We start from the raw sequence: 17,290 nt of genomic DNA, 5'->3' as shown, positions 1-17,290 counted from the left end.
CAGAGGAAGTGTTCTTACTTTGTTTCTTGGTTTGTATTTTATTCTGTTGTTGTTGTTTTGTTTTTTTTTTTTCATTTCGTTTTGAGTCAAACTCTCATGTAGTCCAGGCTAACCCGGAACTCAGTTTGTGGTCAAAGATGATCTTGAACTCTTAATTCTCCAGTCTCTAGTCCCTGAGCACTGGAATCTCAGCTCTGAGCTATAATGCTTGGCTAAAAGAGGGATTCTTTTCTCTCTCTCTCTCTCTCTCTCTCTCTCTCTCTCTCTCTCAAAGAAGGATTCTTAAGGGAAATAAATAAAATCCACGTAGAGTGTTTTTTTTTTAAATGCTGATTCAAGTCAGAATTTCACTTACTATAGGAACTGACTACATGTGTAGGCTTGGGCAGGAAATGGATACACCAATTCCAAGCTTCATCTCCTGGCCTCTGAAGACTCCAGGAGCTTGGGCTCTGTGACTACGTAGACCCTTTCTGGGGAGTGAGTTTTCATCCTCATTTCACGTAGAACAACTCCCAGACCAAATTCTCAAAAGTGGCCGTCTGGTCCTCTCTTGCCTGGAACATAAAATAGGAAGTTTCCAGATCCTCTCTAGTTTGACTAATTTTTACCTCCCCAAATGCAGGTTTTGAAGTTTCCTGGAGACTGCACCTGTGACCTCCTGGGTTACTGTGCAGGGATGCATGCTGTGGCCCACGGCTTCAGTCACACCCCTGCGATCTGCAGCCAGAGTTCCTCCCTTTGATTCCCTCCTGGGCGTGCAGAACTCTGAGCAGACCTAGCTTCCCTATTCCCTTTGAACCTGAAAGTCCCAATGCAGGAAGCCCTTGTTACTATAGCAATAGAATTCAGCTTCCTGCGTCAAAACCCCAGGCTCACTCTATTAACCATGGTGCTTTGCACTCAGATGTCTGAGACACTCTCTTTTCCTCTCAAATGAGGCCTTCTCTCTCTAGCTCAAATCTCAGGTCATTAGCAAGTCCCTAGTTTGGAGAGGTTCTTTTTAGCTGGGTGTGTGTATATGTTTGTGTATGCACATACACATGCAGATGCATAGGGGAAGGTCAGAGGTCACGGGCTGATTCTGTATCTTCCTCCATCACTTTTCACCTTGTTGTTTGAGACTCAGTCTTTCGATAGACCTGAAATGTACTGATTGGCTAGACTGGTTGGGCTAAGCAGTGAATTCCTGGGGTCCACTGCCTTTACCTCCCCAGCAGTGGGGCTTCAGGTGTGTGTGAGTATGTGTGTGACACGCGCACACATGTTCACGCATACGAGCTACCCTGACTTTCACACCTCAGGGTCTCACACTTGTGTGCAAGCGCTTTACAAAAGGGCTTCCATCTCTTTGGCCCTAATTTGGGGTTTTTTGCTGGCTAGTACTCTACGGTTCAGTTCTCTTTTCAGTGTTTACTTGCTTAGTCAACAGATGAGTGCGGATTGTCCCTGCTGCACCAAAAGCAGGAAGGTGGGTGGTTCTGCGGGCTCCTGAATGGACAGTGCTGTTGGTCAGCAAGATTCTACAGCTAGCAAGGGCAGAGCGTTCCTGCTGGGCCAGCCTTCCAGCCTACACACAACTGTGGACTCTAGACACTATCCATTCACTTTCCAACAAAGGCAGAAAACACCAAAAATCAGGCAGAACCTGGAAGGGACTCAACATTTTTTAAAAAAATGTGAGGGAATTTCCCTGCATAAGACCTGTGTGTGGTGGCAAATCTCTGGGTAAAGATTTCTCTCTCGTGACTTAATGAGAAGGCAAAATTCGATCTGTGACAGCTGGAAGTGAAGGAAGGTACCCCTCCCCCAAAAAGATAAAGCCACAGTAGCCCTAACCACTGAGCCGTATTTCCACAGCTCGACATGTGGTAGCATACACCTGGGGAGGGTCGCAGGAGTGTGAGGCCATCCTCAGCTCACAGTGATTTGACCCCAGTGAAGGCTCCATGACCTCCAGTCAAGATAGAAAGGGGGTGGGGAAAGAAACGGGATGGGAGGCTGTTCCCAGCTCTGCCTGGATGCTATGTGCTCCGGGAAAATGCCAAGCAGTGCAAATCAGGCTCCAAGAAGTGACCGAGATCCCAGCTGTTGCCTACTGTGCTGGCTCCTTTTATGTCAACTTGACACAGGCTAGAGTCATTGGAGATAAAGGAGCATCAATTCAGAAGATGTCCCCATTAAGACTGGGCTGTAGGCAAACCATAGAGCATCTTCTTAATTGGTGACTGATCTGGGAGGGCTTAGCTCATCGTGGGTAGTGCCATCCCTGGGCTGGTGGTCCAGGGTGCTATAAGAAAGCAGGCTGAGCAAGCCATGAGAAGCAAGTCAGTAAAGCAGCCTTCCTCCATAGCTGCTGAGTCAGCTCCTGCCTCCAGGTTCCCGCCCCGTGTGAGTGACTGCCTCTGCTTCCCTCAATGGACGGTGACTTTGGGTAAGCCAAATAAACTCTTTCCTCCCCAAGTTGCTTTTGGTCATCATGTTTTATCACAGCAGCAGTTGTCCTGACTAGGGCACCTGCCCAGGGGATGCTATTGGAGGTTGGAGGTAGGATGAACAGCTATTTAAAATCTTTCATTTCTGAGAAGCACGGCAGAATCCAGACTCTCTCCAAATCTTTACAACACCCAGGACGCAAGCTGAAATTACTCTAAACAGGCTAGAGAGGTGACTCAGCTGTTAACTGCACTTACCATTCTTCCAGAAGCCCCAGGTTTGATTCTCAGCATGCACAGGGAGACACACAGCCATAGTAACACTAGTTCCAGAGGCTCTGACACCCTCTTCTGGTCTCTATGGACACCAGGCATGTACACAGTGCACATATGTACACGCAGACAGAATCCTTATATGTGTCTATATAAAACATTTTTCCCCCGAGACAAGTTCTCACTATGTAGCTCAGGATGGCCTGGAATTCACTAAACACATGGGCCTCACACTCAGAGGCGCCACCTACCTCTGTTTCCCAAGGGCTCTAGTGAAGGCATATACCACCACACCTTGCCAAGAACTCTTTAAAAAATAAATAAAAATAAAGTAAAAGTACTATAAAAAATTAAAAATTGTTAACAAAAAAAACAACTAGGAAATATAACCCAAACTTAAGAGGAAAAGGCAATGAATGAATGAATGAATGAATGAATGAATGGTGGTGCTTTCTCAAAACGAAACAGACACCGAAATCAACAGGGTTTGGGATCTTAAAGCAAATACGGTGGCTTTGCTCAAGGATGTAGAAGAAGTTAATGCTTGTAATGAACAAACAGATCAGAAATCTTAGGTATGCTAAGTAGGCAGTGGTAGCGCATGCCTGACATTCTAGTATTCAGGAGGCAGAAGCAGGATTTTGAGTTAAAGATCATTCTTGGTTAGATAATGAGGCCCTGCCTCAAGAGAGAAAGAAAAAGGGGGTGGGGGAAGGGGGGAAAGAATGGTGATGAAGAGGAGGAAGATTCAAAAAAACAAAAAACAAAATAAAGCAAAACTAAACTAACACCATTCACCTACCCAGTCCCATTGTCCTTCGCAGCTGAGACAATTACATGCCTCTGGTATTTACTTTAACTATCTTTTCCAGGATCTTCCTAATGCCTAGTTCCAGGCAAGCTTTGAAGAGCAAAACTACAGCATAACCCTCAATCCAGATCAGCTCTGATAGTATCCAGGCATGCTACAAGTTACCTATAGTTTCCCCATTCCACTCAGGCCTTGGATACAAAGAGACTCAAGTCTTCCCAGGCCACTCCCCAAAACTCCAGTGTTCCAACTCAACCTCCGGAACCATGAGCCACGTGTCCCCTGCCCCAAAGCACAAACCTGAACAATTCCTTCCTCGGCAAAACACCCTCCTCTGCAGAGCACCAGGCCGGGTCCTTAACAGGCTCCTGCCACAGACATTCATGAGACCCTTCCTCATTCCCACTGACACTTCCCAAGAAAGAGCAGCTCTGCCTCAGAGATGCCTGGAGAGGGTGGGATACACACCAAACCCACAGGGATGACCACCGAGTCCAGCAATGGCTCCGTGTGGATTCTCATGTCCCGGGTGGGATACACAGTGGTCCAGATGCCTTCTTAAAACACCCAGCGATATTCTATAAACGTGGGTAAAAACACTGCTTAATCCCGCAATTTCATCCCTAGAACAGACCCAACAGAAGGTCCTAATGGGCAGTCGCTAAAGAGTGAGTGCGCGCACACACACACACACACACACACACACACAAACACACACACACACACACACACACACACACACACACACACGGCAGCTCAATGGGTAAAGATACTTGCCACACAAGCCCGGTGACCCGATTCCAATCCCAGGGTCCCAGACAAAGGAGAGAAGCCACTCCACAGAGTTGTGTTTTTTCTGCACGGCTTCTTTTCACAGTAAGTCATTACAACTTTAAGAAGAACACTGATGTGCAAGAGCGCCATGTTGGCACGTTCTACTCTAATGGCTCTGAGGTACAGCCAGGATGTTTAAAAGTTCCCCAGGTGGATGTGATGTGCCTCCAACAACCACCACAGCAGGCCTTGGCAACCGTCCCTGTTGTTTCTTGGAGCAGCAAGTGCTGCTTCCACAGAAGGTCTAAAGCAAGATGCTGCTGCAGAACACGAGGCACATCAGAAGATGCTAATGTGCCCCACCCAGAAAACAGACCGCATGATGAAATCATGCCTTTGTCCATTGGAATGAACTCGGACTGCATTCCTGACGCCAAGCTGAGTGCTTTATCTACCCTATCGAAAACGTACTATATACCGTTTGACACGGAGTAGCCTGCTTCCGAACTGTCTACCACGCTCACTTGAGACAGACTCTCTCACTGATCCTAAAGCCAGGCCACACCCAGGAAGCGCCAACAATCCTGGCTTTGCCCCTCACAGGGCTGGGTTTACAGTGTGCAGAGCCATGCCTGGCTGGGAATTTGAACTCAAGACCTCATGCTTGCAGTCAATACTCTTACCATTGTGACATCTTCCTGGCCTTTATAGCCATTCATTCATTCATTCTTATTTGTTTTTCTCACATGGTCTCGCTATTTAGCCCTGGCTGGCCTGAAACTTGCCAGGTTTAACACGATGGCCTCAAATCCATAGAGATCTATCTACCTGAGTGCCCCCCCCCACCCAAGTGCTAACTTTAAAAGTGTGTGCCACCTCTCCAAATCAAAACCTTCATTTATAACCCCTACTCCAGCTGCCTCTGCAGCCAGGGATTGGCTGCAGAACTCAACAGAGCCAGGGCCTCATCCTCCTTATCCACTGCGCTCTACAGTGAGCTGTGCTTAAGGGACCAGGCACTGTCACAGACTAACAAGTAGGTGCACTCTACAACCCCTTTCAGTTGATATCCTCAACTGCTCCTCGCCTCGAGCTATCTATCCCCAACTGAGTGAATAGACACCTCAGTGACAGACTGGGTGAGGCCCCCATGTAGATGGGCCTCTTTGCATTAGGAGTCCCCTCAGCAAACCACTGGGAGAACTCTAATGCTCGCTTCCTTACTGAAAACTGCTCTGTGTGCATCCCGCCTACAGCCAAGCGTCCAGCCCACAGCCAAGCGTCCAGCCCACAGCCTTATTTATTTATTTATTTATTTATTTATTTTATTTATTTATTTTGACTTCCCAAAGTGCAGAGTTTTCAAATAAAGCCTGTGGTCTCTCAATCTCTGTCTTTCTGGACTAGCAAATAGCTCCTCCCACATAGGGAGGGATCAGAAATCATTTCAGGCTTCCGATTTACCTGAGGGCTCTGCAAAACCTTTCTCAAATGAACCCCATCAGTAAACTCGGAAACCACCATAAAGCCTAACTATAACTGACCCTTCCTAACTTCCCGCCCCTTCCGCTGCTCCCCAGGTAGCTGCATCATTTTTTTCTGATTCTCATCAAGAGCTCCCGCCCCCTTCACCACCACCACCCCCCCACCCCCACCCCCCACCCCCCATCCCCAACCCCGCACGCATGCGCATGCGCCTTGAACTCGCGATCCTTTTGAAGTGCTGGGATTTACAGGCACACACCACCATAGTTGACTTCAAGTTGTTTTCTTCTAAGAAACCACCTCATTCCAGGATACAGTTCATGTTGTTTCTGATGAGCTGATGGTGTGGTGCCGACCATGAAGCTAGGTTTGATCAGTGCCATGCACCTCTGGGGTACTACGCTGTTTCTTTCTTGTTTTATTCAACCACTTGTCTTACAACCCTAGGAGATAAGATCAATTTAAGGGTGGATGCTGGCTTAATTTAACTTTATATTTAACGTGACGTGTAAGGCCAAGCAGAATGTAGCTCCTGGGTATTTAATAATCTTTATAAAGACACCATCAAATGTTCAAAAAAATCTAATTTATTGCAAAACCTGGTTCAGGCTATTTTACAGGGTAAGCAACCAAATATCCAAAATCCAAAATACTCCAAGAGCCAACGCTTTTTGTCTGATCGGCTGTGAAGCCACCCTGACCAGTGGCAGACCACAGTCACACCCAGCACACTGAACAGGATGATGATAAATCACCTTCAGGCTTTGTAGACAGTGTTTATTTAAACAAACAAACAAACAAACATGACACCAGGCAAGACAGCACAGGCCTGCCCTCCCAACCACTCAGGAGGCTGAGGCAAAAGAAGTTCAAAATCATCTAGGCTACTTAAACCCCGTCTCAAAATAAAAATCTTAAAAGGGGGGTTACTCAGGGGCTGAGGATGACTTAGTCAGTAAAGAGCTGGCTGCCCGAGCGTGAGGACCTGAGTTCGATCTCCAGCACCTGTGTAAAAGCTGACATGGTGAAATGGGCCTATAAGCCTAGCATGAGGAGGCAGAGACAAGAGGATCCCCAAGGCTTCTGACCGAACATCTGACACAGTTGGTGAGCCCCAGCTGAGTGACAGACCTTGTCACAAAAGTAGGGTGAAGAGTGACAGAGGAGCAGCATGCCTCTGGCTTCCACATGCATGTGCACACACACACACAGACGCACTCACGTATGCACACTCGCATATGCACACTCGCACATGCACACACACACACACACACACACAAGGGGTGGGTTATATTATAGTAGTAACGTGCTGGCCTATGTTCATGAGCCCTAGATTCAATCTCAGTAAAGAGAAAGGAGGAGGAGAAAGAGGGGGAGGGGAAGCCAGGAAGATGAGAAAGAGGAGGAAGAGACGACAAATGAATTCTTGTTTGGACCTGGGTCCCATCTGTGAGGCATGTATGTCACTGTGTGTCTGAAAGTATTCCAAAATCGGAGTAGGGGGAGCGGTTGGGGGGAGAGATGTAAAACACTTCTGACCCCCCAGCATCCCAGTACAGGCTCCTCAGTCAGTGCCCATCAAAGTGCTTAACATGGGCGTGGAGGAAAGCAGGGGCAGCATCGGCAGCAGAGAAAACAAGTCACCGAGAGCTGACCCAGTTCAAACTGCAACGACATTTGCTTATGGGTGAGCTCCGAGCGGTGCACGAAGATAAAATCTGTAGAAACCAAGATGGCCCATTATACTCTTGCTGCAACAAGATGCGGTTTTTAAAGATATGCATGTATTCATGTCTGTCGCAGTGCGTGAATGTATGCTGAGTGTGTGCCACGTGTGTGGGGATGGATGCCTAGGGGAGCCAGAGTGTCTAGTCCCCTGGAGCTGGAAGTTATGAGCCACCATATGGAAGCCGGGACTCAAACCCAGGTCCTGAAGAGCAGTAGGCACTGTGAGCCAATGAGCTGTCTCTCCAGTCCCTAAAAGGAACAACAGAATAAATATGTGTGGGTTTTTATCAGTGAGATCCCCATAACCTTAAAGACCCAGATATACGCATATGTGCTGACGTGGGCTCAGAGAAGCTAGTGGAAAATCTCAGAGGAGAGTGGCCTAGAAGAGAAATAAGATAAACATATAAATGAGTATGAGTTTGAGTTTGAGTCTGCATCGAAAATGAACAGAAAGACCGCATGGGATTCCTTCTGGAGAAGGGGATGAGAGTCCAGGGAAGACAGTGGGGAAAATTTTACTTCACATTTTCTACATCTCTGTACTGTTGGAGTTTTATGATGTGTTTGTATCCTTTTTATAGTAAAAAGCATAAAACACAGCAATAAGGGGAAAAAAGCTTACTATTATATGTCAATGGAAAAACCAAATGAAATCTTATTGAAAATCATTCTTATTTCATGATTAAATAAGAGGCTGCAACCATCACTCGACATTAGCTCTCTGGCTTGTCCATAGGACAGCTGAGGACGTTAGTAATTCTAGAGCAACCAAGAAGAGCCAGACACTGAGCGTTAGTATGCGTTGCTTTTTCTTGCAATTGGCTGACAAGAAACAGAGCCATCTCTGTTGGAGACACTGAACTGGGAGCTCACTAGGCTGCCTCAGACACTGGAGCCTCACCAATACAAGAAGCAGGGGCTACGGATTCTGAAGGAAGCCATATCAGCCACCCAGTGGAGACCATGTATGACCCAATCCCTGGGACTTAACGACACAGCACTTGCCCTCAGTCTCTCTGCTCTAGAGCCATCCGGGACACACAGAAGCCCACGTCAACGGCAGGACGGCAGGAACAGTTTCTTCCTATCCATACATCCTGTTGCTTTTCAGACTCGGTATTGAACCATCTGCATCACATAGTATGGATGTGCTTTTCTTACACATAGGGAAACTGGGGCTCAGCTATCCAAGACAAACAAGTAACATGCTCAGGACTGCAGGAGGTGGTAGAGAGGGATGTATCTCCTAAAGCCAGCCAAGGTCACTGCCAGCCTCTCCTGTCTGAAGGAAAGGCCAGAGGACACCCACCCTAGTGGGAAGTCCCCATGGGGAGAAGAAAGCATTTTTGCCCCGGGGGTGGGGGGGGGAGGGGAAGGAAGGGGGCAGGGCGGTAGTGGCTCCAGTATTTACCACACAAGTGTGAGTTTGGATCCCTAGAACCCATAGAAAAATGAGCATTGGTATTGAGTGTCTGAAATCCCAGCAATCCTGCCTAGAGATAAGGGGCAGACAAGAAAATCCTCCTCAGAGGCTCCCCTGCCAGCTAGCCTGGAGCACGCGCTGGCAAGAAACTCGAGATCCAGTCTCCTGCAAAGTAAAGGGTGAGAACCAACACCTGAGGTGCTCGGGATCTCCTCATTCTCTCTCTCTCTCTCTCTCTCTCTCTCTCTCTCTCTCTCTCTCTCTCTCTCTCTCTCTCTCTCTCACACACACACACACACACACACACACCACTGAGACAGAGAAAGAGAGACAGAGAGAGAGAGATTTAAGTCAGCACATGTGACAATGATTCAAATCCTAATTGCCATTTACCAGTAGTGTGACCTTGGGGGTGTCATTGAACGTCTCTAGGCTTCACATTCCTGAGCAGCAGAGTCTGGGTAAGTAATACTGCCGCCGCCACTCTGAGCTGATGGAGGACCAAAGAGTTAGAGGCATGCTCCAAAGCACCACGTGTTGATGACCGGTCAGGAAGAGTTGTCCTTCCCTATGGGCAGAGGCAACCCTACAGGATGCAGGGCTTGGCAAGCAAGCACAAGCTAGATTTAAGTTCCCCTTTTAGCCAGGTGCCTCTGGGCTGTACACAACCCTGCAACAGGATCCAAGCCCTGCCGGACAACTAACTTACACAAACCAGTCCCCTACCCCCACCCCCCACCCCCCTACCCTCACTCCCAGCTGTGAATCAGAATCTCTTGGCACATTAAAAAAAAATACAGATGCCCAGAAGCCCACCTGGACAGACTGGGACACAGGTTGGACAGGCTAGGACCCAGGGATCTGTGGTTTTGAAAAACCCCAGGTGACCAGATGGCACAGGAATAGCCCATCTCTTGGCAAGTGCTTTTGGATGCACTGTCAACTCGGTCTCACCAGTTCTGGCTACTTGAGCTGTTCCCTGAGCCCAAGCATCCTGTCACTCGCATCTGGTCCCAGGCCTGGGCACACTTAACATCTGTGACTCTGAAAGCCGCCAGCAGACCAGATGGCTATGCAAACAGGCACAGGCTAAACTGTCTTTTGTGCTTGAGCGGTCCACACCAGAAACCCTCATCTGTATGAGGGGGTTCCCCAGATGCTTGCTACTCGGGAAAGTTTCAAACCAGTGGGGTGGCACACCCCCATTTCCCACAAGTCTGTTAAAGACACAGTTGCTGAAGTGTAAGCCCTAGCAAACCAGACTCTATAACCCAACCAGCTTGAGGCACATATCCCGCAACCCTCTGCCTACCTGAATTCTTCTACCTGAGGCAGAGATGGGGGCCTGGGGATGGCTGGGTATCCCTGCTATGGTCCAGGTTCCTACTCATCAATCTGCCTGAATCAAAGTGAATTTTTGCTTTAACAAGCTGGTTATTTTGAAGTCCACATTAAAAGAAGCAAGCCTTCCCAGTAAATTAGAAAAAGAGGCTTCGCAATCCCAGGGCATAAAGCACACCCTTCTTTTGAGCAGTTATAACCCCTGCTTCCTGCCCAAAGCCATCCAGAAACATCAAACAGCCCAAAGAAAACGGAGCATGTCTTCCTGCTGGCTGGGTTCCAAGTAATCGGGCAGATTTCACACTGTAGCTTGACCTCATTAATCCAAGGCCTATCACATTGCTGTAAATGTCAGTGGAAAAACAGCCATTCAGTGGGTTTCCTTCATTCCACCAGAAAGGGAAAAAACAGGAAGCTGACAGCAGCTGCGCCCCAGCCTCGCAGGTCCCAGGGGCTCAGCTGACAGGGCGTTCCTTGTTGGCACCTATGGCCCCTTTTCCCAGCCCACTTGAGGATCTAGATGGGCCTTGTGCCTGGCATAATGCAGCAGTAAAACAGCCATGATCCAGGTGATTCAGGCCCCTATTCATCTGCCCAAAGGAAAATAGCATACGCATCAGAAAGCCCTTGGTCTGAATTACCTAGTGGCTGCTCGTCATGCAGACTCATCTAAATCTCCTTCCCATTCAAAAAACATCCCGTAAGCCAAACCCCTGGGACTCCAGGGTGCATGAGGCCTTCCAAGTCCTCATTCATTCTTTTAATGTATATATATGGATTGTCTCCCTGGCTCTGAACATCACACCGGGACACAGCTGAATGAATTAGATACAGTCACTGACCCCCGAGGACACAGGGTCTAATGGAGCCAATCTCAGCCTTAATGCTATTAACATTTGGAAACCAGCAACATTTTGTTGTGAGGGACTGTGCTATGCATTGCAGAATATCCTATAGCCTTCCTGGTCTCTAGGCACTAGATGCCAATCACTTCTCCACATCCCACCCAGCTGGTTCTGACTGACAGAGATATCTCTAGACGCTGGCCAAAACTGTTCAAAATTGAGAACTATGGGTCGAGTGGATAAAACAGAAGACTAGGAGGCTGCAACGACAGCTTAGCTGTTGAGGCTGCTGTTTGCTGTGAAAGAGAATCCAGGTTTGATTCCCAGCACCCACATGCTAGCTCACAGCCATCTGTAACTCCAGTTCCAGGGGATCCAATGCCCCCCCCTTCTGTCTTCTGCTAGCACCAGGCATACAAGTGGTGCACACATATAAGCAGGCAAACACTCATGCATGTAAAATCAAGTAAGTAAATCCAAAATGAAAAAGAACTAAATAATTTAAAAAGAAAATGAAAAGAACGGTGATTATTATGTAACTCAGTGTATGGCACAAGCAGAGTCATGGAAGAAAATTCAGTAGACATTCTGCCAAGATCATGGACAGCTTAGAAGCTACATCACGCAGAGGGGTGCACCCCTATAACCCCAAAACCCAGGTTGAAATAGGACAAGTGAGAGTTCAAGGCCAGCCTCAGAACATAGTGAGACCTCCCCACAAAAAAAAAAAAAAAGCTTAGAAACCCATCACTTTACATGGGATCCAAATCCTTAGGAGAACTCAGAATGCCTTATGTATGTGTTATATATACATTATATATGGTTTCCAGATGAAGAAATTGGGGGCCTAAGGAAACAGAACCATTGCCCAAGGTCCAAAAACTCGTGGAAAGCAGGATCAGGATTCAAACCCCGAACTTAAACTGCGATCATGGAAAAGGAACAGTTAAGCATGTGTTTGAATGTCTTCTGTCTACAGGCAGGATCTATAGTCACATGGTATTCTGAGCAGCCATCCTAAAAGATGGCTCATTCCTCCCTGGGGCCACCTTGGGGCTTGGTCACCACCTGTCCCATCAATCACACTACAAACTGCCCGCATCGAAGCACATCTGTGGGACTCCAGTGGAATGCCATTCTGGATGCTGAGCCGTCCAGGAACACCTCCCCCCACAGTCACCTGCACTCAGGAATTTCCCAAAAGGCCAGGGCAGGTTCTGAGAGCATACTGTAGGGCGAGCCACCTCTAAGGAGCCCACTGCTCAGCCCCGAGGGGCACACAAGGTCAGAGAAACCAAACACTGTGCACAGCCAGCTTAGATACTTACAAAAAGCATACAGGGAAACACACAATATCTTTTTTCCTTGTCCTTCAAGGTCTCACCATGTAGCCCAGGCTGTCCCTAAATTTGCTATCCTCCTGCCTCAACCTCCTGAGTACTAAGATTAAATACGTATCCAGCTATGGCCAGCTGGCATAGAGCATTTTTGAAGACTTTGGCATAGGGGACCATGTCAGGCAGAGAAAAGGAGCGAACACTTTATGCTTGCTGGAAGAGACCAAGAAGGAATAGAGAGAATCCTTCAGTATAAAAGCAGGCCCTCTCTTCCTCCCGTGCAGAAATTAATCCTGCTCTCTCTTGATTACTGCAGTCAGGCAAGCTTTTGCAGAGAGCCTCCTGACAAGGCTACGGAGTGCCGGAGTGCCGCTTCGGGTCAACGAGCGTTTAACCATGCACAGCCCCTGGCAGGATGACCTCTGACTCCTTCCCTGGCCTTCCTACCGGGACCTGCATCACCCTGCCCACTGGGTTCCAGCAGCAACTCCCACCCACAGCTCACCGAAGCCGTAGCTGTTGTCGCCCAGAGCTCTCCAGCCTGTACACACGCAGTTCTCCGTGCCCGGGTGCCCACCCCTCCATTACCCACCACCTGGAAAATTACCAGTGAAGAGATCAAATGTGCTCCCACAATCCGTGTAGCCCACCTGTTATTGGTAATAATAGACTAATAATAATAGCAACTAACATCTGTGAACACTTATTCATCCAGGGACAGCCCTGAGCTTAGATCCTTACCCACAGTATCTATTCTGCTCACTTTACCACCCGCAGGCAGCTTACCTGCCAGTGAGGGAAAAGATCCCGTAGGCACTGTGTGCTGGTTCAAACCTGGGGCCTCCTGCGCTCTCGGTTCTCATTTGTTATTGTGGAAGCTTTGATGGCACCAGACCCTCTGTCTGCAGACCTGCCTCTCCCGAGATAAGAACCCCCAGAGCTGCCTTGGTTACCGCAACCCCTTGCTAAGCACAAGGTATGTACAAAGGACCCTGGAGAAAAGAGTCCTGAAGAAGCCTGATTCCCAGGACATCGCCCAGGCGACAGGCTAAGAGGCTTTCTCTACCCCAAGAGCAGAAGGCAGAAGAAGCATTAATTCCCTGTAGCAGGGGAGGAGGCAGGATCTACAAGAGCCCAAGGAAGGAAAGAAACAGAGGGGTTACTAACAAGAGTCACTTCCTGCCTACCTTCCAGCACCCCCACTAAGCACGTCTGCGTTCTATGGTCTCACGAGATCCTTAGAGGCCAGTGAAGATGACCGTGGTGGGATTCTTATTATCCAGAAGAGAAGGGGGGAGGGGCTGGAAAGAGCTTTTACACAGAGTCCCAAGGCTTTGCAGCTTAGAGCTGTCATTTCAACTAGACTCATACTGTTTCCTCAGGTTTTGGTACTTTTGGCCTTGATGGGCTTGTGCATGTTTTGCCCCTCCCCCAAAGGCTGATCTCTAAGATGTGTTGAGACAGGGGCTGTCTTGGTCTGGAATGTCCGTTGGGACCCACTGTTTACCATGGCATACCAAGCACGCCATGGAGGGTGGGAACACCGGGTGCTGGCACGGGAGAGGGGTCAGGTCAGCAAGAGAGGGTGTCTCAGGGGATCGAAAGCCATCACTTGAATCCAGGCCGCCTGGGCAATCTGCTGCCCTGTGTCCACTTGGTTGCTATTGGTTCGAACAAGTTCTCTGGGGCTCTAGAACTGGGTTTTCACAAGACAGGACAAGTAGTTGACTCAAAGGTGCTCTATAGGAAACTTCTAGCCTTAAAGAAAACCACTTCCCTGCCTCAGCTTCCCCTGGCTCTGCGACTCGGGCTCATGAAAACACCAAACAGCAAGATTAGAATTTAACCTCTGTTTCTCAGCTACTCTGGCTCCCGGACTCCATGAACTCAGAGTACAAAGTCTGGGTGGGCACCAAATACTGGCCTTACTTACCAGGTTACCTTCTAACCAGGAAGTCTAGACTTGGCTGAATTGTCCCATCGCAAGGGGACTCCCCAAGGGGTCTGTGGCCCTTAAGCCACTAGTGAGGATCAGCTTGAAACTGAAAGAAGTTTTCTTAAAGGAAGCCATTCTAAAGGCTTCGAATTGCTGGGGCGAGGGAGCTGAGAAACAATGGTAGGTAGACTCCACTTGCCAGAGTGCTCTGTTGGCATCTTGCCCACAGCATCCCAGGGACCAGGGCAGAGAAGAAGGGATTTGGGTGACAGGTGGGAGAGAAGGTGGTGAGACCGTGAGTGGGAAAGGCCTTGCAAGCAGGCAGCACGCGCTGCGCGGGAAGGAGTCACCAGTCCCTACCGCCTCCTACAAGCTGGCTCTTTGTGACATAACTGAATGAGGGAGGAAAAGTGGAACCCCACACCCCAGCCCCTGCAGAACCACCTACCAGGGCTCCACTTCTGCACCTGGCTAGCGGACACGCCCCGCTCAAACCCTCACTGAAGGCGGGTTTGCCTAGCAGGGTCATCCGTGATAATCCAATGCACCAAATGCTTCACGTAAGGCCTCTCTCCGTTACCCTACAGCGAACATTCACCCCACTTCTTAGAGATCGGTGGTGATGGGGAAACGGGCGCAGGGCCCGCAGGCAGACAGCAAGTCTTCAGCTGAGTTGTGCGGAGCTCAGCCTGGAAGGAAAGCTCTCTCTCCCCCTCCCCACGGAGGTCGTTTCTCCTCCGGTACCTTACTGGCTGCAGGAAATGGCAGGATAAGGCTCACAGAGAAGTCCCCCCACCCAACCCCTGAGGGCCCAGGGCGACCGCCAACCCCTTCCCCAGATAGCCTGGAGGGAACCGGCGCCTGGCACTATCGGGCTCCGGGTCCTCCACAGAGGGCGATTCACAGGCCGCACCTGGTGCTCCCGGTCGGTCGCCAGGAGCTGGTGGGCGCCTCTGACAGCAAGAACAGGAGCCCTTTATGAGCAGTGTAATCACATGGGCGCGCAAGCACCGGCTTTCCGTTCTGGGAAGCTCTGTGCAGCCTCATCTCTGTCCCCTCCCCACCCCCCAACTCTTCAGATTCCAGGGGAGCAAAGGCTCCCAGGCCTGGCCAGTGGTGGTGGCGCCCCGCTGGCTTGCAGAGAGGGCCGTAGTCACAGCTCACCTAGACCCAATTATCCGCCCGGGACTGGAAGCTGCATCAGCAGCATCTTCCGTAAAGCTGGAGGCAGGGCTGGGAGGGGAACGCAGAGGAAGAGAGTCCGCATCCGCCACAGAGGCGGGTAGGAGCGCCTCCTGTTCCTCTCTCCCACTCGGGGCGATCAGGGCGCTCCGCGTGACCTTGTGGGAGACCCCTCAGTCGACCTCTGGGGTAGGGCCGCGCCGTTTCTGCACGTCTTGGGCGCTCGGGGGCGCTGCTTCCCGCGGGAGCGGATGCGCGGGACTCGCGAGGAGTGGAGCGCTCCAGGCGCGGGGACCCGCAGCTCGCGCCCAAGGCGGCGGGAGGAGAGGCCGAGAGCATCTTTTCTGGGGAACCGCCACGCCGAGGGCTACCGGGACCTACAGACACGCTCCAGGGGTGGAGATCCCGCACTGGGTCAGGTTTGCCCGCAGGGACGCCTGCCCCTGGGACTTTTCCCACCCCGGGAGCAGCGCTCTCGGCGCGCTGCCGCTGCCTGCCCAGACCAAGCGCAGCCACGCGAGGGGGCGGCGCCCCCATGCCGGGCTCGTAGACAGCGTGCCCAGGGCGTCTGGTGTTCTGTGGTTTCACCACCCAGCCTTGGAACCCGGGAAGACAGTAGCCCAGACAGACCACGGACCTCATATCGCACGCACACCCCGCCTCCCAATTCAGCTATCGTAGCCCTAGCCAACAACCTGCCAAAGCACCCTCTACACCAGCCTCCCCAACCGAGAGCGAGACGTGGGAGGCTGTGGCCCAACTCCCGGCTCTGTACCCTCGGTACCTTTCCAGCACATCCCACCGCCACCGCCCCCTCCTCCCCAATTATCTTAAGCCACCCTCCCTTGGCCAAGACACCCCTCTCCACCAGCTAGACTGGAAAGGGCCGAGACACCTGCCCGCGGATCTGCAGAGTTCGGAGAGGAATGTGGCGCCGCTCAACTCACCCGCTCTCTCGAGCCCTGCCCCGGGCGGCTCCCGGCCCCGGCTCGATCCGCAGGTCCCAGAGCCGCAGCTGGTGGTGCGGCGACAGAGCCAGCTCGGCAGGGTAGCAAGCCACCGCGCCGCCTCTTGACTCCTCCCCTTAGGCGGAGCCTAAGCTCCCGGGGAAGGGGGTGGGTCCTCGCAACCCCAAGGGGCTTGTCACCGCGCAACGAGAAGGTCTAGGTCTTAACGCCCTCGGGATGAAGATCCCTTTTCTGAGCTGCAGGAATTTGGAAGCAGCTGAGATGCAGCCAGGCTTCGGAATAGTTCTCCTTGACTGTGCCCCACCCCTAACAACCAGTACCGACAGGGATAAACCAGGGTGGTATTTTATTCCCATTTGACAGATAGGCCTAGTGAGGCCCAGAAAGGGATAATAACCTACCTATGCCACAAAGTAGCACAGAATAGAGTCAGTTCCCGAAAGACAACTTCCCACGTTAAGCTTGAGTCTGAAGGCTCTACTAAACATCACGAACTTGGCCAGGCCTTATCTAGAAGACAGGGTTATATAGATAGGTCTTTTAGCTGAGAAAAGGCAACAGACCGTGGCCTGTGACGTGGACTACACTCACTCGTTCGTTCTGGAAAGAGCGGAGGTGAAGAGAAGGAGGAAGGAAGTGGTCATGCCCGGGCTGAAGTCTGTCACCGGCTGAGACGCAGAGGATCTCGACACAGCTGCTTCCTTGAGGTTCCCGGCCAAGAACAAGACCCAGACACCCTGGGTTTCTGT

The 17,290-nt window shown here is 50.5% G+C and overlaps 1 protein-coding gene across 4 annotated transcripts in view; it reads right to left on the bottom strand.

The window, feature by feature from the left end:
- Nucleotides 1-17,051, bottom strand: part of Ppp1r16b (protein phosphatase 1 regulatory subunit 16B) — a 98,799-nt gene extending 81,748 nt beyond the window's left edge. Inside the window, exon 1 of one of the 4 annotated variants that reach the window (XM_052184163.1) lies at nt 16,943-17,051. The gene's annotated coding sequence lies outside the window, so the exon portion shown is untranslated. Of the gene's footprint in view, nt 1-15,555; nt 15,719-16,520; nt 16,635-16,942 lie in introns of those variants that run through there. The other 3 variants (XM_052184165.1, XM_052184162.1, XM_052184164.1) reach the window with 3 other exon arrangements.
- Between the last annotated feature and the right edge of the window lie 239 nt (nt 17,052-17,290).

The sequence above is a fragment of the Apodemus sylvaticus genome, chromosome 5, assembly GCF_947179515.1.
Source record: "Apodemus sylvaticus chromosome 5, mApoSyl1.1, whole genome shotgun sequence".
NCBI classification, from domain to species: Eukaryota; Metazoa; Chordata; class Mammalia; order Rodentia; family Muridae; genus Apodemus; species Apodemus sylvaticus.
The sequence above is the reverse complement of the archived record's forward strand: the minus strand, read 5'-3'. Positions and strand labels throughout refer to the sequence as shown.